General features: G+C 40.9%; 1 non-coding gene across 1 annotated transcript; it reads right to left on the bottom strand.

Moving 5' to 3' along the window:
* Positions 1-5,921: 5,921 nt before the first annotated feature.
* Positions 5,922-6,006, bottom strand: TRNAY-AUA. The gene has a single exon. It is a non-coding gene; the product is annotated as a tRNA-Tyr (tRNA).
* Positions 6,007-21,253: the final 15,247 nt, after the last annotated feature.

Here is a 21,253-nt window from a genome sequence, read left to right as displayed (position 1 = left end):
CACGAACTGATGGGCATTTGGAATTTTTCCAGCTTTGGATTATTATGACTAATGCTGCTATGACACTTTGCTTACATGTCTCTGTACATACATAAAATGTTAATCATCCCAATTACCCTATGGTTTAGAACCATTATAAGTTTTTTTCTCCTTCATCCTTCAGATAATGAAACTGAAGGTCAAAAAATTATGAAACTTGCCCAAGGCAATAAATGCAACAGACATAATATTTTGAAAAAAATATTGAATGCACTCTTTTTCTTTGGCACTTCCCTGTAGTTTGCTGACTCCCAACAAGCCCCGAGTCACTCATCTACTTCGGGTGGGAGATGGGGAGGTAGGAGCATTGTAGCACAAATGCAAAGATAAAAGAATGACTTAATCAGCTGCTGACATTTAGCCTAAGATTTAGGGACAAGACAGTAAGATTAAAAGCCAGGCTTTAGAAGGAGAAGGTAGAGGGGAAGAATAGAGAAAAGGCTAGGATATGTATGTATGTATGTGTATATATGTATATATATATATGTATTTATATATTTTCTTTCTTACGTACTTATAAGGACAACTTAGAAGATTTAGATCACAGTTTCTTTCATAGAGTGGAGAAGAAACTTCTTCCACCTTTTGGCTAGGTTGTTCAGCATCCTGCCCCAGGTTAGGATGAGGATATGGCAAAGTGTGATAACGAGAACAGTAGGATCCTGCTCCTCTGGCCAGGGATTTGGTGGGGGAGAAGGTGGCAAGAGAGTCAGGGCTGTGCATGTGGGCCCCATTCTCTCCTCTTGGACTTTGGGCTGGACAGAGTGGGGGTGGTGAGGCTAGTTGAGGAGGTGACTAGGACAGGGGCTTTGGACTTGAGGTGCATTGGGGGCCCTGGGAAGAGATTGCCTCTAGGTTGCCCTCCTCCACTTTGGGGGACAGCCATAACAAGGGATAGCCCAGCATGGTTAGGCAGAGAGAAGGCCAATGTTTAGCTTTCTAAATCACCTTCAGTGTCCTTGTGGTATGGAGGGACTCTCAGCATTTCTGCATGCTCCCAAGACTATGTCCAGTAGTCAGTGGTCTGAAGGCTGTTAGCCTGGATGATGGAGGATGCAGGTGGATTGCCTACTTCTGGGATCTAGATGGAGGATGTGACTAGGACTCAGCAACTATAGCAAGAGCTGGGGTGAGAATCTCTCTAGGTCATCATCGATGGAGACCAGACATGGATGGTTCAGGCATTGATTTCAGCAGTAACAGAACACTCAAGGGACAGAACTGGTAACAATTGTGATGTTTCCAAGTGGCTGGCTAATATCCAAAGTCAGCATGAGACCAGGGGGTACTCTTGCTCCAGGACTGGAGCTAGAGTGATGGTGGCAAGGTGCCTCAGTCATGCAAATTAGGAGGCAGTCACTTCTCCAAGTTTACATAAGTCCACCTCCTTTATTCCTGGTCAACATCTTGGGAGGCAGTGGAAATCTATGGCAGAACATTTATTATATTTAAAGTGAATGAAACTTACCTAAGGAATTTTAAAGTACTGCATCTGTATAGGCTTGCTGGAGTAGAGGATATAGAGAGTTTATTCTTTGTCTACTTGCTTCCTACTACCCTGGTCCTATGCTCTATATTGTGTGAAAGAGCAGGTCTGTTAGGGAGATGGATAAAGAGACAACATTTCCGTGGCACGTGGGAGAGCAAGGTGACCTATTTACTTACCACTAGTGAGTTGTGGGGCTGTGATTTGAAACCACCTTTGCCTGAATAAAAACTAATGTTTTGAGAGCTTAGTATGTGCCAGGCACTGTTCTAACTGTTTTACCTGTATTAACCCACTGAATCTTCACATTACCCTGTGTAGTATTGTGTGCTATTCTTATTTTACAGAGGAAGAAATTGAGACGCAGAGAGGCACCATACTTCCCCAAGGTCACACAGCATATAAACAGTGGTGAGCCAAGTCCTTTAGGTGTGGAGTCCATCCTCAGGATCCAGTATGAAGGAAGCCAACTTAGACGGTACCATCTTTTGTTGTATAGTACTTCTCACCTTGCCAACAACTTTTACAATACGGTCTTATTTTATCCTCGAGACAGGCTTAGCAGTTAAATGGGACAGGAGGCAGAGTTGCCCATTTACATCTGGGTTAACCATGATACCAACAACAATTTGAAAGTCCCAGAACTTTTCTGATCATGGGGAATAAAACTTTAGGGTGTGCAGAGGCCCACAGAGTCATCCTGGAGGACACTATATGTCATGTCAAGGAGTTTGGTGGGGAAAGTTAAATACAGATAAGTCAGAGACTAAAAAGAAAAGAAAAGAAATGTAAGACATAGTTGAAGATGACAATGTGTTTAATAATTAGTTCTCAATACAATTTTGTCTGGATTTTGAAAAAGAAAATAAAAAGCTGTGGAATGTGTCAGCTTTCTGTAAAGTCCCATAACCATGTTCTTCTTGCTATCAATTCTCATTACAGGTTGGTTGAACCTAAAGAACATGCCAGTTTTGCTAATTATTAAAGATATTTAAAGAATAATCTCCATTGTACAGTGTTAGATGAAGCAAATAAATGGCAGCAGAAACTGATTAATGACCAAAGCCAACTTGAGGTAATCAATCACAAAAGTCATTTTTCCCAGAGCATTCAACAGAGAAATGTTTTCTAAAATGTGGCCCATGAGATGGTTTTAGGTCATATCCAAAATGAATATTTTAATTATAATAGTTATAATTTTTATTTTATTAGTGGAATATTGATTTCCTATTTATGGGAATAGCATACTGAAAGTTAAGTTAAAAAGTTGATTTCAAGAAAATATTAAATAACAACATACCAATATGAGAAAATCACAAGGAATATATACAAATGACTAAGGTCTGAGGAACACTGTATTAATGCAACAAAGACCAACCAATTATATAACAACTCAAAAGTGAAGATAAGGCAATTTATTCCCTTCCTACTCTACTCTCATCTTTAGTCAGGGTTTGCTATATATCAGGCACTGTGCCAAACATTTTACTTGTATTTAGATCATTTTATCTTATAGCATTTGTCACCTGAGAATCACTTTCTTCTTTTTACTCCTAGAGCATTACAGCAGAGCTCTGATCTTACTGGGCTGGTAATGACTCTCAGCGGAAAGACTGCATTCCAGGGTGCTTTACAACCAGAATCATGTGACTCTTCTAAGGTGAGCAGTAAGAGAGAGTGCTGTGTGGAACCTCTAAGACTGGCTGCACAAAGGGAGCTAACTCAGGTGGAAGAAGTCCCCATTTGTCTTTCACTTTTCCTTTTTCCTGTTGCCTGGAATCCCTTTGTGATGGCTGGCAATCCAGTAGCCATCTTGGAACATGGGTTAAGTTTCAAGATAGAAGCAAAATGCTAGGATGGTGGGATGGTGGAGTGGAAAGAGAGAAGCCCCGAGAGGACCTGGTAACCACGGAGGTGAACCTTCTTTTGACTGTCTACCTCAGACCTCTTTTACCTGAGAGATAAACTCTATCCTTAATTAAGCTTCCATTATTTGGGGGTTTTGGCCAAAACAGCCAAACTTAATACTGACTGATAGAAGATGAAATATCAGTTTGGAGTGCTTTTGGATCTAGGTAACAGTAAATAAAACTGCTGGAAGCTTAAACATAGGGGTGCATTTTTCTCACCTAAAACAGTAAAGAATTATGTGGCTATTCAATGATGCCATTCAGAGTTCAAGTTTTCTCAAGCCTCTGTTCTCCACCCTTACCATGCTGGCTTTTTTTTTTTTCCTGAGAGAGAGAGAGAGGGAGACAGTGTGAGCAGGGGAGGGTCAGAGAGAGAGGGAGACACAGAATCTGAAACATGCTCCATGCTATGAGCTGGCTGTCAGCACAGAGCCTGACGTGGGGCTCCAACCCACGAATCATGAGATCATGACCTGAGCCGAAGTAGGACGCCCAACTGACTGAGCCACCCAGGCGCCCCCATGATGGCTTTTATCCTCATGTCTGACACCTCATGGATACAGGCTGGCTGCTGTAACTCCAGGCTTCATGTCTACACAGCAGGCAAGAAAGAGATGGAAGAGCCAAAGTTCTGCTCCTTATGAGGTGTTACCTTTTATTTGGAAAAGAAATTCCTCCTCAGCAGAGTTTCCTAACATCCTATTATTACAAAACTGTGCCTTCTAGATTCTAGATGTGCAGTGGGATCCATCCTTCTGAAACTAAGGGATCTCGGTTAACTACTGAAATATATTGGGTTCTGTTACTCTAGAGAAGAAGGAAATAGGGAGAGGATGTGGATAGGCCAAGGACAGTGAGGAAGCCAAGTATTAGAGAGGAGCTGACATGCTAATATTACACAGCTAGCTGGTAAGAAGTTCCTTTTTTTTTAAAGAAGAAACTTTTTAATAGTTTATTGTCAAGTTGGTTTCCATATAACACCCAGTGCTCACCCCCACAAGTACCCTCCTCCATGCTTACCATCTCCCTTCCCCTACCCCCCACCCCATCTGCCCTCTGTTTGTTCTTGGCATTCAAGAGTCTCTCATGGTTTGCCTTCCTCCCTCTTCCCCACTATTTTTCCCCCTCTTATCACCCATGGTCCTCTGTTAAGTTCCTCCTAATCCTCCTATATGTGCAAACATATGATATTTGTCCTTCTCTGCCTGACTTATTTCGCTCAGCATAACACCCTCAAGGTCCATCCATGTTGCTACACATGGCCAGATTTCATTCTTTCTCATTACCATGTGGTATTCCATCGTATAGATAAACCACATCTTCTTGATCCATTTGTCTGTTGATGGACATGGCTCTTTCCATGTTTTGGCTATTGTTGAGAGTGCTACTATGAACATTGGGATACATGTGCCCCTATGCATCAGCACTCCTGTATCCCTTGGGTAAATTCCTAGCAGTGCTATTGCTGGGTCACAGGGGAGTTCCATTGTTAATTTTTTGAGGAACCTCCACACTGTTTTCCAGAGGGGATGCTCCCGTTTACATTCCCACCAACAGTGTAGGAGGGTGCCCGTTTCTCCACATCCTCGCCAGCATCTAGAGTCCTCTGATTTGCTCATTTTAGCCACTCTGACTGGCATGAGGTGGTATCTCAGGGTGTTTTTGATTTGTATTTCCCTGATGAGGAGGGATGTTGAGCATCATTTCATGTGTCTGTTGGCCATCTGGATGTCCTCTTTGGAGAAGTGTCTGTTCATGTCTTCTGCCCATTTCTTCACTGGATTGTTTGTTTTTCAGGTGTGGAGTTTGGTGGATTTTGGATATAAGAGATCTGTATGATGAAAACTTATGAAGGAAATTGAAGAAGACACAAAGAAATGGAAAAATATTCCATGCTCATGGGTCAGAACAATAAAATTATTAAAATGTCATTACTACCCAAAGCAATCTACACATTCAATGCAATCCCAATCAAAATTGCACCAGCATTCTTCTCAAAACTAGAACAAACTATCCTAAAATTTTTATGGAACCACAAAAGACCCTGACTAGCCAAAGTAATATTGAAGAAGAAAACCAAAACAGGAGGCATCACCATCCCAGACTTTAGCCTCTACTACAAAGCTGTCATCATCAAGACAGTATAGTATTGGCACAAAAACAGACACATAGACCAATGGAATAGAGAACTCAGATTTGCACCCAAAAGTGTACAGCCAACTAATCTTTGACAAATCAGGAAAGAGTATCCAATGGAAAAAAGACAGCCTCTTTAACAGATGGTGCTGGGAGAACTGGACAGCAACATGCAGAAGAATGAAACTAGATCATTTTCTCATACCATACACAAGAAGAAACTTTGTTAAAAAAATGTTTAATGTTTATTATTATTGATACAGAGAGAAACAGCATGAGTGGGGGAGGGGCAGAGAGAGAGGGATACAGGGAATCTGAAGCAGCCTCCAGGCTCTGAGCTGTCGGCACAGAGCCTGATGTGGGGCTCAAACCCACGAACCATGAGATCATGATCTGAGCTATAGTCAGACGCTCAACCAGCTGAGCCACCCAGGCGCCCCAAGAAGGTTGCTTAAGCCTGGGATCTTGATCACTTTGGTAATCTGTTCTCAGAAGACCTTAAACATCTTAGCTTCCCCTTCCTCACATTTTATTTTTAGACTTTGTTAGGAATTTTATACCCATGAAACTGTGAGATCATGACCTGAGCTGAAACCCAGAGTCAGACACTTAACCAACAGAGCCACTAGGCATCCCCAGAAGAAATTTTGAAATAATGGAAATGTTCTATGTTATGGTGTTTAATATGGTAGCCACTAGCCATGGCTCTGGGGATTTGAAATATGGCATTTGCTACTAAAGAACTGAATATTTAATTTTATTCTATTTTAATTAATGTAAATTAAAATAGCTAAGCCTAACTAGCAGCTACTGTATGGAACAGCACAGTTCTAGAACCTCAAAGTATCGCTTCCCAGAAGACCCCCAGATGCTAAGAATCAATGAAATTCCATTACCAAATGGATATTTCTGTTTTAAGGAGTTAAAGGCCCATTGATGCTTTGCAAAGAGTGGTTTTAAAGCAAACATAAGTAATTATTTTATGGAAGAAGTTCAGTGTAGACATAATCATGTTATAAATGTTGATACAAAGAATTGGCCAGTGAAAATTATTGATCTATGGAGCTGTAAGTTTACTTAGACTTCTAGCAAGGCAGGCTTGTTTCTCTGAAGGTTCAGGGGGACAGGTGTTCTGGCCTGATGTAAGAAGAAAGCTGCAGTGAGCAGAGCTGGCCCACAGTGGCATGGGTTAGCAGGGAGAAGTAGTGAGCCTCCTAGTAGTTCCCAAGCGGGTCTGCTGGTACTACTTTTAGCTGCAAAAGCCTATAATGACTTTCCTCTGAGTCAGTAGTAAGTTCAAATCTTTATTTTCCAGGACAGTTTGCTTAAATGCTTTGCCCTAATATTGTGTCTAAAGAGATGACAATATTTTAAGATGTGTCCATCATACATCAACTGCGGATGGATCCTACTTCTGAAAAACACAAGATTTTGTCTTTTTGCATCTGTTAATTTGGTTTAGGAGGCAAAATCCTGCTATCTGGATACTTTAGTTTCTTAATGTTAGGTTACTGATTGGCAGATCTACCTCAGAGAAAGAAGACAAATCTATTTTAATGTATCAGCATTGCCTGTGTCCTAAGCCCTTTCTCTTCAAATCACAAGTGACTGATGATTCCCAAGTGTTGGGAGACTATGTCTGACTTGCCATTCTCTGTTGCAGGAAGGAAGCCCCGAATCTATTGTGGGAATCCCTGCTCTCAGTCTTTATGCAGATTTTCTGGGAAAGCTTCATCACCTGACTTCAATAATTGGCATTTAGAAAACCCCCGACAGCATCTAAAACTAGATAAATTGTATTATTTTGCTTGATGATCCTAAGGGTCATGGCACAGATATTTTCACAACACTTATGTTTGTTCTGTTTTGCAATACCAGGTTTTCTACTTAAAGTTTTTTTATATTTATTTATTTTTGAGAGAGAGAGAGCCAGAGTGTGAGTTGGGGAGGGGTAGAGAGAGAAGGAGACACAAATCTGAAACAGGCACCAGGCTCTGAGCTGTCAATACAGAGCCGGATGCGCAGCTTGAACCCATGAATGGGGAGATCATGGCCTGAGCTGGAATTGGGTGTGTAATTGACTGAGCTACCCAGGTGATCCCCAGGTTTTCTACTTTGATGTATCCCTTGGAAGATATGATTGGCTGAAGGATCTCTGAGCTTCTTCAGCCACTGTGATAAACTGGCACAAGAAATCAAGGGCAGGGCCTATAGAATTGGGCTTTTTTCACCCCTGGGGGTTAGGCTGGCTGGCACTCTTCTGCTCTGAGTTACATCACATGTTATCCCTTTAGTTGGCACTTCAGCCCTTCAGCATCTCCCAAGCTCTGCACCTTTCCTCTGCTATTCCTTCTACCGGAACACATTCCAGGCACCGTCCCCACAGCAGCCCGGTCTGCTTCTTTGAGCCAGGTTCAAACATCTGGGCCCCTTAATTTCTGCAGGGCCTCCACGTAGAAGTTCTCAATCGGTGCAAGGTGCACATCTCTTGTTGGTGTCCGGCCTTTCTATTCTTGATCACCTTGGTCTTATTTGGGAGTCTCAGGATAAAGACAGTAAATCCCATCAGCTTTTCCTGTCCAATAATTTCAGAAACAACCCCATTCCTGTGTGAATAAATCACTCAGAACAAAGAAGAATGCACCAGTGCCAACTCAGCTCTCAGCAGGAATGGCTGCTCAGGTGCTAATTTGCAAACATGCTCACTTTTTTTCTAAAAGGGTTATTGAGATATGCATGTTTGTTACCCTGTATGTTCATTTCGGGCAAAAACCCTCACACCATATGCAAGATCTTAGATGACAAACAGCACAGGGTGGGAGTTGTTAATGATGTCTGTGTTTAAAAATAATAATGATTATTTAATAAATCCCAAAACTAAAGTTGAAAAACTTTCTTTGCCCTCAACCTTAAAATTAAGAAACAGATGGCCATCTGCAGCCATATATTTCTTGTTGTTGCAAGTAAATGCAGCCACAGGAGCTTATTTTATGCTAAAAGCCTCCATCTGCTAGATGTAATCTTTTCGTACCTGTGGAAAAATGAATAAAATAAGAAGGACCTGCTCGCTTCTGACCTTGACTCTAAGACAGATTATGTATCTAAGATACTTTCCCTTTCTCTGTGACAGGTGTTAACTCTGAAATGATAGCACTGTAGACTTTTGACAGTTTCATCTTTTTACCTAAATGGGAGCAAATTTGGCTTAATAATATTTCTGGTTGGCATATGTTTTGCTGCTACACAGGGAGTGGATTTTCCTTTAATGAGCAATACACCATGTAATTCACAGCAGCTTTTCTTCTTGTAAAAATGCCCAAGCATCCTTTGCCTCTCTCCACTCTTTACCAAGCATAAATGAGAAATCATTATAAATAACGTGGTCTTAAAAAACCCTCCCATGTGTCACGGATCTGTGTATGCACTGGAGGGAAGTAGGGTAAACAGAACGAATCACTGCGAATGTGCTGACTCACTTGTTCCCATCTTTTCGGACCCAGCCCCAGTGCCAAATGGCTCTCTACCTTCTCTTCCCATCTTCCCTTCACTACTCTTTCCCAACATTATTCTGCCGGGGCTGTGTGTTTCTTTCCCAGTGGTTATGTGCAATGCGAGTGCTACCTAACCAGAATTCATTGTCATTCAGGCATTTGCTTCCACTGCTCCTCAGCTCTTTAGAAAGTGGGAGCTGAAGAAGAGGAATCTTAGAGGCTACGCTCCTCGTTTTAGAAGGAAAAAAATCCCTGAGGCCAGAAGGGAGGCTGGCAGCCCAAGGCTAAACCAGAACTGGACATAGGCTCTTGATTTCTCTGACACGTTATGAGAATCACATGGAGAAACAACACGAGTTTTAAGGTTTGCATGGAAAACCAGGCTGCCTGACTCCAAACTCCAAACTCCATTTTCATGAAGTTCCTCAGTATTGACCTTGGGCAAAATAGAATGCACGAGAGTGCTTGTTCAATATGAGGAGAAAAAACTAGGGATTTAAGTGTGACTTCAAGACAGTTTATTGCAGAAGCATGGTCCTGCTCTATTTTTCACCGTAATCACTTCCTAACCCCACATGTTTATTCTAGTGATGGACAAGCTTTCTGTTGTTATGAAGGAAAAGCAATATATCAGAAAAGTTAGATGGGGAAAAGAGAGGAGTAGTAGAGGCACCACATGCTTGAAGAAGGAAGACTTCTGGGTGTGTCAAAAACTGGTCCTAGACCAGCATTATTACCATCACCTGGGCACTCCTTAGAACTACAGGTTCTCAGAGCTACAATGAGAAGGTCTGGGTGTGGGACCCAGCAGTCTGTGTTTTAACCAGCCCTCCAGGTGATTCTGCTCACACTCAAGTTTGAGAACAGGTGTGAATAATCTCATTATAAAAGCTCCAAGCTCATACGCCAGTGTTGAGTCGACAGAAGAACTGAAACAGCTAGATCTTCCGGTTCTCAGGGGTCACTTCCAAATGACACACTGTGACCCCCAGAGTCTATCTGATTTTGTACATTGCTCCCTGCATTTCTGTATCACTTAACACTCTCTGCAAATAGAAATCAAATATCAGGTTACCTTTCAGAATGCAAGGGTACCATGTTAAAAACCTTCTAGGAGTAGTTCCAAGCGGGACCTCTGGTTTTAGATCCTGGGAACCAAGTGCTATAGTCATGGGTTTTCAATACGTGAATCTCATTTATGGAAAATGAATGTTCGTGTTAGCTATCAAGTCTTTTTGTAGTCTTGAGGGTTTTTTTGTTTTTTTGGTTTTTTGTTCAAAATGGAGGCAACATTGCCTAATGGTCTGAGCAGGGGCTCTGGCTTCACGCTGCTTGCTTTCCACTGGAGCTCCACCATTCCAGCTTTGGGTGAGTTACTTTTTGTTTCAGTCTGTTTCCCTTCCTGCAAAGGGAAAGCACACAGTGTCTACTTTATAAAATTCTTGTGAGGACTCCAAAGATACAGTTCGTGTCAATATGCTCAGCACAGTGGGTTGTATGCATTGAGTACTTGGTAAATGTTAGTCCACTTGTCAGTGTTCTGGATTTCAAAAGGAAGTGGTGATTTTTCTTTTTTTGGTAATAGACCATATGTGAATGATATGTAAATGTGAAGGAAAATGTAAACTATTTGGAAAATTCTTACATCTCAGAAGTATCTTCTATATGCAACAATAGTCCAGTGGTTAATGATCTCAAAGAGCATAAGCAGTCAGATAGAACTGTTTCAAAAACAGAGAACAGATGAGTATAGCTAATCTTTTGTGGAGTGTTCTCTTTCTGTGTTTCTCACCTTCTTGCAGTGCTAAACCCTTGCCTGGTTGTTTTATTTTATTTTATTTTTTTAATGTTTTTAATTTATTTCTGGGAGAGAGAGACAGCGTGAGCAGGGGAGGGTCAGAGAGAGAGAGAGTCACAGACTGAAACAGGCTCCAGGCTCTGAGCTGGCAGTCAGCACAGAGCCCGACGCGGGGCTTGAACACATGAACCGTGAGATCATGACCTAAGCGAAAGTCGGACACTTAACCGACTAAGCCACCCAGGCGCCCCGTTGCCCGGTTGTTTTAGATCACTTCCAGAGTTCTCTGATTGGCTTCCCAGGTTAGGTGGTTTTCCTGTAATGTGTTTAAGCCACTCCTATAATTTCCCTTTTGTAACACTTGTTACTGTGGAAATAATTTGTTCATGGTTTGTTCTGTAAGCTCCATGAGGGTGGGGACCATGGTTGGTTCAAATACAGTAGCTCAGACTTCCTGCTCCTGCCCCATGCTCAACCGCATGCCTGGCATAAATATATTCTGATGAGTACCAGCTGTGTCGAGTTATTGATTTCTCAGTCCTTGGGGGAGTCCAGGCAGAGATCAGGATTGCCAGAGTCCTAGGACCAGTCTCCTCCCACCTACAGTTGCTTCATCTGTTTACTCTAGTATGAAATAAAATCGTCCAAGTGTATTATGATGTTAAAAAAGAGTTTTAAAAAATTTATTGCTTGGATAGAAGAATAACTGAGTAGATGATGGATAGATGGATGTTCCAACCAGTAGGAAGTTATGTTGATCTACTGACTGGTGTAATAGACTGAGAGGAGTAGATAGGACCCATCACAGAACAGACACAAGGGCCACTAAGACAATTCAAAACAATATTGCGTTGATAACTTGCTAGGCAAGGGAAACAGATCCATTAGGGGAGATACTCTGGTTTCCCCAAATAGAAAAGAGAACCAGACCTAGCCTGAGAAAGAACTTTTGTCCAAGTAAGGTCTAAGTCTATGTGTCCATCTCTGATTGTATCAAGTGGACTGCAAACTTTATATTGCGATATGCTGTTATTTTTGTGTTGTGGACACTGAGGATGTAGTCCTCAGTTATGTCCAGGAGGGCTAAAAGACTCTGGGTCATTAGCAGGCAACATGACACCTGATTCTTGCAGGGCTAGACAGTTTTTCCATTACCTGTCACTGCAAAGTCCCTTCCTTATCAACTTCATGTCAGCAAAATGGCTAAATGGTGTTGGTTGAGGGGAGGTGATTCTCATTTGTTATTACCAATGAAAGTAAGAACAACAGAACATTGTTGCTCCATTTGTTGTTTTAGGATCCAACTTGGAAAAATGAATTGCAGGAGAATAAGTCAAAATTTCAGAGTTTTAACATTCAGGTAGAATCGGAGTGAAATAGAACAAACTGCTAATTCCTCCTACTCCACAATTCTCAATGCAAAATACCCTCGAAGAGCCATACATGGGCAAAATGGATTTCTTCTGATTTCTGAATGTCTTTTTTTTTTTTTTTTTTTTCTGGATGTCTTAAGATGTCTCTGCTATACGCTGGAAGCTTGGAGATAGCATCCCTTATCAGATGCATTAAAATTAGTTACTTAGGGTTATAAATACTTGTGTTTAGGTTTAGTGTTGGTATAAACCAGAGTTTGACTGAAATTTATTTGGTGGTGATGTAATTCATAAAGTAAATGAGGAGCAAAACCCCAATATATTACATAGGAGAAAACATCTTTCTCTTCTTGAGTGGGTTGCCATGGTGAGTGGTAGGAATGGCAGCAATGAGGTTTGGCGACAATCAGGAGAGATAGTATAATGTTGGGACTCTGAAAAATCTGAAATTATTCCTCTAGTGAGCTTTAGCTACCATGTACCCTGTTGAAATTCTTGGATTTTTTTTTTTTTTTTTTTTTTTTTTTTTTTGAGTCAAAGTTTGTCTCCACTGTGTTGATTAAAGGGCCACAGCTATGGCAGAAAATGGATTCTGGATTTCCAAATAGCAATGATAGAAATGAATAGATGAGGAATAGAATTGTAAACCCAACACGATCTCCTGTTGTTGCTTATATGAGCCAGGTACCCAACTTCGGGGTTCCCGGCCATTATTCCCCTTTCCCTTTCTGTGGGAATGCAGTGCTGATAGGTGGAGAGTAACCGAAAATCATGAAGACAGCTGCCCATCATCTCCTCATGGCAGGTCGGGAGAGAGGTGAATCTGCAACATACAGATAAAACCTGTCCAGGGAGAAACAATGTGGGATGAAGTATAATAAATAAAACACAAGGAGCAGCAAGAAAGAATGAATTCTAGGGGAAAAAACCCCAAAGACTCTCCAATGTGAGAATAAAATGAAAATGTCTTTGTAGAATGAGAGAAAACAAAGCAATTCAGAGAAAAAGTGGCCAAGGCAGAATTGAGCCCGCACTTCATAAATTCTTGTTATTATCTCACTTGATTCTTCTTGGAGCTCAAAGTGCTTTTAGAGGATCTGTCTGAAATTGTTTGTTAAGCAGTCTTTATGTAACCTCTTTATTTTATCTCCTGGGGGTCCTAAGCCACACACAAGGTAGACAAAGGGGAGGATTATTTATAATATTCACAAGAAAGTTGCTAAACTTGTTTACCTTTCATTTGCTTTTATGAAGTCTGTGGCTCCAACTGGGTATGGAGAAGGGGTTAAGGGCAGAGAAAGATCATGGTTCTTGTCTATTCATCCTGTTGCCCTTTTAATTTTTCATATGGTCCCTTCTACCATGAATGACTGAAATAATAGTACCACTCACTGGACAGGTTTATTCTGGAGAATAGTGAGTGTATGGTGAGGGTATATTGCCCAGAAAATAATTTCTTGGGTCTTTTTAGGTAACCCCCTAACTTACTGAAATGTAGTTTAATTCCCCACACTCAGCTTGATGGAGGAGTCTGGTGGTCTGTATCGTGAATAAGCACTGGAAATATTCCTAATGCAGGTAGTCTAGGAATTATACCTGAAGACCCGCTGGCATTGGCATGTTTCTGTGTTAGGTTCTGATGTTAGACACATATGGTTTGAATCTCTGTTCAGCTACCTTCTGAGCCTGAGTAAATTACTTGATCTCTTATTTCCCTTATGTAAAAAGGAGATGCTGCTGGTATTGATCCCATAGAGTTGTATTTAGTGAAATGATGCAGAAAAGATATTTAATGCAGTGTGATATAGAGTAAACCCTCAACATGTGATAGTCACCATATTTATTGTCAATGAGTTTGATGACCCTGTTCTTAGAGCAATTTTAGCCCTTTGGATAGAAGGAAGGAAAGGGAACTTGAACTAGCTTAGGAAAAGGGAAATGTTTTTGGCCAACATAACAAAGATTATCTGCTTGACCAAACTTGAGTTAGGCTCCTTGTACCTTTTCCTGGGCCCATCTATGTACTTACTTGTAAAATCTAGTGTTAGAACACTGCAAAATAAGTTTAGCAAGAATCTCCCATCCTCCATACCTGATCACCTTCAATATTTAATTGGGCTCCTCAACCTCTGTCATCCCCCAGATGATGTCTGTCCTTCCTGGCCCGTCTTGAATAAACAACCTGTTAGGTTGATTTAGCTTGATTCCCTTACCCTTGATATTTTCTCTTGGTATTTTTCCATTTGGTGATCCTCACACTGTTACTTGGCTATAAATTCTTTATTCAGAAATGGGCCCAGTTCTATATTGAGGCCTCTGTCCCCTATTGCAATAGTCCTGAACAAAATCTGTTTTTAATACTTTACTTTTTAGTTCTGTTTTTTCTTTGACATAACTTGTGGAAGTAGCAGGTGTAGAGGGGCCTTGAGCTCTAAATTCTCATTTCTCCTTTAATATCTTCTATGTATTATCATCTTCTGTTTCAGATGAGGCTTTTTCCCATGCAGGGGACTGAGAATGCTCTGTTCTCATAGCTTGTAGCTGGAGAGTAGGGGCAACTTTCCTACCAGCTCTAGCTAGAAAACCTAGTGGAAGGACCTATTGGCTGAGCTGAAATTATATGCCCGTCCCTGTACCAGGGTCAGTTATACCTGGTTCATGTTCTATACCCCCATCAGAAGGTTGGATGGGGGAGACTCATGCTGGGCAAAGACACCCCCCACCCCACTCTAGCCACTCACCACCTATGTTTTCTGCTTTGCTGCATCCCTGTAATTTTGCATCTATGATACAGATATAGCCCAAACAACAAAGGCTCATCAGCATTGGGGATGCAGCAAGATCTAGGCAGGTAGGGTTCCTGCCTTCAAGCAATTTCCAGTCTGGTAAGAAATGAACTTTCAGAATGAGGAGATGAAACACCGTGATGACTATACTCTCGACCCTCCTGCAATAGTAGGAACTGAGGAGACAGTATAGTAAAACCAGAAAAGAAGTCATCTGGAAATGAAAGTTAAGATGAAAACCTCAGAGGAGGTGAAAGGGCACCCTAGGCACACAAACTTTGAGATACTTCGAATGATGCTGACTCCTCCTCACCCCCCACCCCCAATCACAAGTGAAGAATATATTCTTCCAAGGAAATCCGTGGTCTAGATAGGTCTACCTTAGCTAATCAGACTACTTTGCATAATTTCCTCAGACATCCAGGGCACAAATTCCTCATTTCTGTATTTAAAAAGGGTGAGTTTATTTCCATTGTTCCAGTAAGAGGATCAGATCAGTAATATTAGTTAACTACTCACTAATCACTTAATATTTTAGGTGCTTTATGTTCATTTAATCTTCTCAACACGACCACTAGGTAGGTAATGTTTGTTATCTTCCTTACACAGATAAAGTAACTGGCACACAGAGACTGAGGGAGCATAGCATTTGTTGAATGCACATGATATGTAAGGCTCAGTGCTAAGTGATTTCCATAATGATCATTCATTGACTCCTCTTGATAATACTAAGAGAAGTATTTTTATAGCTAGCTTAAGGAGGAACCTAGCCTTGGATAAGTTAAGAATTTGAAGTTCTATAATGAGTACATGTCAGTCTAGTCTTGGACCTGGGACATCTGACTTGATCTTGTCTTAACCACTGAACTCAGGTCTGATTTCCAGATTAGCTTGCTGAGCAAGATCTTTGTGAAGTACATGCCTTGTCCTTAAAATTGTCTTGGAGAATGTTTTGCCCATCACAATCTTGTCGGAGGCAAGGAGTGCTATCTAGGCCTTTCCTCTCTTCCTATTTCTCCCATTCTACAAATCAAAGTTGTCCTGAGCTGCCCACATAGAAGTGACTACAAATATACAGCATTTCAAGCAATCGGTTTTATATTCAATCATTTAAAAAATGGTTCATGGTCTATGAACCAGGTACTGTTCTAGGCAATGAGAAATCCTAGTAGGTTCCCTCTGTAATTTCATACAGGTGGTTTCCTTCATAGCAGTGATGACAATTTTTAATGTTTACTCATTCACTTGTTTATTGGTCCTCATATTAGAATATAAGCCCCAGGAGACAGATCCATTTTCTGTTGTGTTAACTTCTATATCCCTAGAATTTAGGTCAATGCTAGATGTGTTTTAGGTGCTTATTGGTGATCATTTGAAATAATACATGAACAAATAACAAATGACTAATCACAAGTTTACTGGGTGGCAAGTAGGTTTTTCCTCTGTGTGAGTGTGTGTGTGTGTGTGTGTGTGTTTGTAGATTTGATGATTTTTTAAAACACGACTTTCTCCATTATGCTTTGTATATTTCATTCACCCATGACTTTTGGCATGGGGAGTAACTGAGCAGAGACCAGAAGGTTTAGTCTGGGATTATGGAAACTGATGCAGTGGTAGCATAGAGAGCCAGCATTAATCAGAAGTTACGGTCCAAAAAGTAACTGACCAAGGAGCCTGGGTATAGTTGTTGTTTTTTTTTTTTTTTTTTTTTTTTGCTAGGGCTCCAAAGTCCGTCCAGGGCAGAAAAAGTGTGGTTGCTTTCTTCTGCATGTAATTGACCATCACGTGTCAGGTATGGATCTCTCAGTTGGAAGAAGCAGTGGCCTGCCTTGGGTCATGTTCAATGAGAGCCAAAGAATTTAGAAAATCCCCTCTACACAACCTAGTCTCCAAACCTATTTATTTCCTTGCTGTAAGACTGGCAAATATTTCTCCTGCTTGGAGGCAAAAAGCTCAGAGGTTTCAGTAGACTGTGAGAGGGGGACAATCAAAATGCATTGGTTAAATAGTTAAAAAAAAAAGTTATCACTGATGGACTGCTGAAGACACTTTTTATATTATAGGCAGAGAGGGTCTGTTCAAGCATAAGATAGCATGCCAAGGACATTTTCTTTGTTGTTCACTTCGAAAGAATGCACAATGTGTGGAAAGCCCAGACAGGAGGCCAGCAACATTTTTCCATGAAGGGCCAGATAGTGATACTTTGAAATATTGTGGATTACACTGTCACAGTACTCATTTCTGCTGTTGCAGTGTAACAACAGCCATAGATAGCCTGGAAAGGAAGCAGCATGACTGCATTCCAATAAAAATTTTTTACAAAAACTGGTGTCAACCTCTGGCCTAAAATGGTGTTTTGGCATTTAACTTAAGATTCTAGAACCTGGAAACCTAAACCCTCTCCCTTCACCACACACACAGTAAATACACCATTTTGAAGTGGTAAATAAATACACCTTGTCAGAACCCCCCAGTTTGAGTTTTATAGATTTCAGCACACCTTAGCTACTTCAATCAGTGTCACATGAGCATGCTTTGAAAGTTAGATGTATCTAGCTTAAACTTTAAGAACTTAAAAAAAAAAGCCCACACATAAAAACCTTCAATTCTATCCCAGCGCTTCTCAGAAGCCAGCTTGGAGTTCTCTCTATTGAAAGATGCAGATCTCAGCTATAAAGGCCCAAGATCAAAGCTTGGAAGTAAATTCCCTTCAGAAAGGGCTCAGAGCTGCATTAAAAATTTCCAAGCTTCATCTGTATCACTCTCCCAGAAGAACTCACTGGCCTAGTGCCACCTTACCCCAGAGGCCAGCCTGGCCTTGGGCCATCCATCTCTGCTTGCTAAAGCCAGGCTCTACAAATCACACCGCTTCTCATTGACTTTCTGTCAGGGCAAAGTAACCAAAGCTCTTCTTTAAGCTGAGAGGTGTGGCATGCAGCTCCTTTTTGCCCATCTGCTAGAATGGGAATTCCCAGGTAAAGAGCACCCAAGAGGACACAAGCCCAGAGAGAATAAGCCTATGTGGTGTCCCTTCAGTGCTCCAGGCAATGTTAGACCTTTAGAATGACGAGGTGGATAAGACCTAGTTGGGATCCTCTGGTCTTAAGGTGTGCATGGAATTCTATGCTGTGAATCTTGGACAACAGTGTAAGGTACATCTGTACTTGGGTGAGCTGATTGTAGGAAGCCTTGGCATTAGCTCCATGCCCACTGGCCCATGCTACATTAGCTAAGCCCAAAAGGACTTCTACAAGATCAGGTTTAATTGAATGAAATATGTCATTGCTGCCTTCTCTACTAGGCTCACTTTTCCTCAGTGACTTCCACGGATCCCATTCTCTTCTTTATAGCTGGTAAGAGACTCTCTTCTCAGGAGGAGATATGAGTCAGAACTTGTAAAAGCATGGCTCTTCTGTTCTTTGTCTTGGAGAAATGCCATTCTTTCCTTACTTGAAGATACTTTGTCTATATTCTAATATTGGTTACAACAGCAATGGAGTACTTTGCCGGAATAGTTGACCATTTGTGTGCCAACTTACACTTCCTTCAGTTTCAAGGTGAAGTTTTCAAGTAGGTCTTTTTACCTAACAGTTTATTTTCTTGATCACATCTAATCTTTATAAAACAAATCCATAAGTTATTCCCTTCAAATGGACATATTCACCAAATTATATTTGCACATTGACCATCACACAGTTCTGCTGGGTATCTTGACAAGGAGGTGCATACTCTGTACACTGAACCCACTGTTGTGGTCTTCCCAAGTTGTCCCAATTCCTGCAATATATTTTTAAATACATTTATAAGGTTCTTACTAGGCTAATCTTTGACTTTGGCCTGAAATGTCTCCCATGGGTCAAACAGTGATATATGGACAGGTGTCATTCTCCAGTAACTCTGGTCACTTGAGTACATGAAGCCCATATGTAGTGGTTCTCCACAGCACCCTGTATTTTCCCAGCTCCAATGCGCATCCTGTTTGCTATCAGTCCCTGTTAACTTCTGTGACCTCATTGAACTGCAAGCTCTGTGAGGGCAGGGCCATGTCTTTTATGTTTGTTAGTATGTATGTTTCTGGGTAGCTCTACAGAAGTCTTGAGTTATTAGGATTAGTATCAGTGCTTGGTACATACCAGCACTGGAATTCATGGTCTGGGTGCTAATGTTCTTTGGTCTAGCTCTGGATTCAAAAACCTATCCAAATCTATAAAGAAATGACCAAACTCAACACCCAAAAATAAATAATCCAGTGAAGAAATGGGCAAAAGACATGAATAGACACTTTTCCAAACAAGACATCCAGATGGCTAACAGACACACGAAAAGATTTTCAACATCACTCATCATTAGGGAAATACAAATCAAAACCTCAAAGAGCTACTACCTCACACCAGTCAGAATGGCTAAAATTAACAACTCAGGCAATACCAGACATAAACAAGGATGTGGAGAAAGAGGAACCGTTTTGCACTGTTGGTAGTAATGCAAACTGGCGCAGCCACTTTGGAAAATAGTATGGAGGTTCTTCAAAAAATTTAAAATAGAACTACCTTATGACCCAGCAATTGCACTACTAGGTGTTTATCCAAAGGATACAAAAATGCTGATTTGAAGGGGCACATGCACTCCAAAATTTACAGCAGCATTATTGACAACAACCAAATTATGGAAAGAACTCAAATGTCCATTGACTGATGAATGGATAAAGAAGATGTACACACACACACACACACACACACACACACACACACACACACACACGACTACTACTTGGCAATGAAAAAGAATGAAATCTTGCCATTTGCAGCAACACGGATGGAACTAGAATGTATTATGCTAAGCAAAATAAGTCAGAGAAAGACAAATTACATGATTTCACTCATGTGGAATTTAAGAAACAAAACCGATGAACATAGGAGAAGGGAGAGAAGAAAAAACAGGAGGCAAATCTTAAAAGACTCTTAAATACAGAGAACAAACTGAGGGTATTGGAGGTGAGGAGGGTGGGAGAATGGGCTAGATTGGTGATGGGCATTAAGGAGGGCACTTGTTGGGGTGAGCACTGGGTGTTGTGTTAGATCTAAATCACTGGGTTCTACTCCTGAAACCAAGTCTGAAGTGTATGTTAATCATCTTGAGTTTAAATTAAAAAAATAACCAACAAAGACTATTAACTGTCCATCTATTGAACAGTGAGCTAGGTGCTAGGGATTCAACAATGATGAGATAGAATCTCTGCTGTCCCAGCTGAGTGTCTCATTACTCGATCCCTATAAGGCTAAATGGCATATTACTTAAGGGTGGGGAGTTCCACTGTTAGCCTAAGTTCAAATCCCTGCTATCCCACGTACAGCTCTTTGACCTTGGGCAAATCTCCCAACCCATTTGTGGCTCACTTTTCTAATCTATAAAAATTCAGTAATGAAGGCAACTATGTCATTGGGCTGTGGTTAGGATCACATGAATGAATATACATAACACTTTCACACAACACTTTCCCAAAGGTAAGTGAATTTGGCATGTTTAAAAGATTATTCACACTTAAAAAATGAGTGCTTGTTCCCTCAATGTTCTGCTGGAGCACAGTTGAACTAGCTCATTGAAGAATTATGCAATTTTAAGGTGTGTACTTTTATTTATTAGGGACCAGATCCTATGAAATTATGCAGTAATGTGTGGATCAAGGTTCAAACAATTTCTATCAACTGATGGAAAGGACCTCGAAGACTTACTGCCCCTTAGAACAATCTACTATGCATAGTGAACCTACTTAGGCATATATTTCTTGTCTATATGAGTCTCTTTTCCTCAGTCTTTGAACCATCCAGCTGCTTTCTTCATTAATGAGTTAAATTGTTGGCATATGCTCATTCTATATTTGTATGAGGGGTTTTATTTTTAACTTTTTGAAATTCTACTTTGGGAAATGTCATCTATTATGTGGATGGGTTATGATCAGTATTTTTTTTTTTTTTTAAGGCAGATGATGTAGTGGAAAGAGCTAGGTCCAGAAGATGTAGGTCTAAGGTTGAGCTTAACCACTTTTTAGTTTTCTTGGTCAAGTAATTCAACTTCAGTTTTTGTATACATATAATGGGAAGTATAGTTAGTTACCAAGGTTACCGGGCAGTTGTAACCTTTCACCGTAGCCTGCTAGAGGCCATCCTTTTGGACTGATGTTTGGCAAAATGATGTAATTATTTAGACAAATCATTCGTCTCCCCTGGGGCTGAT

Source organism: Hyaena hyaena, unplaced genomic scaffold, assembly GCF_003009895.1.
Source record: "Hyaena hyaena isolate Hyena2069 unplaced genomic scaffold, ASM300989v1 scaffold_619, whole genome shotgun sequence".
Taxonomy (NCBI): domain Eukaryota; kingdom Metazoa; phylum Chordata; class Mammalia; order Carnivora; family Hyaenidae; genus Hyaena; species Hyaena hyaena.
This window is presented reverse-complemented; position numbering and strand designations above follow the sequence as displayed.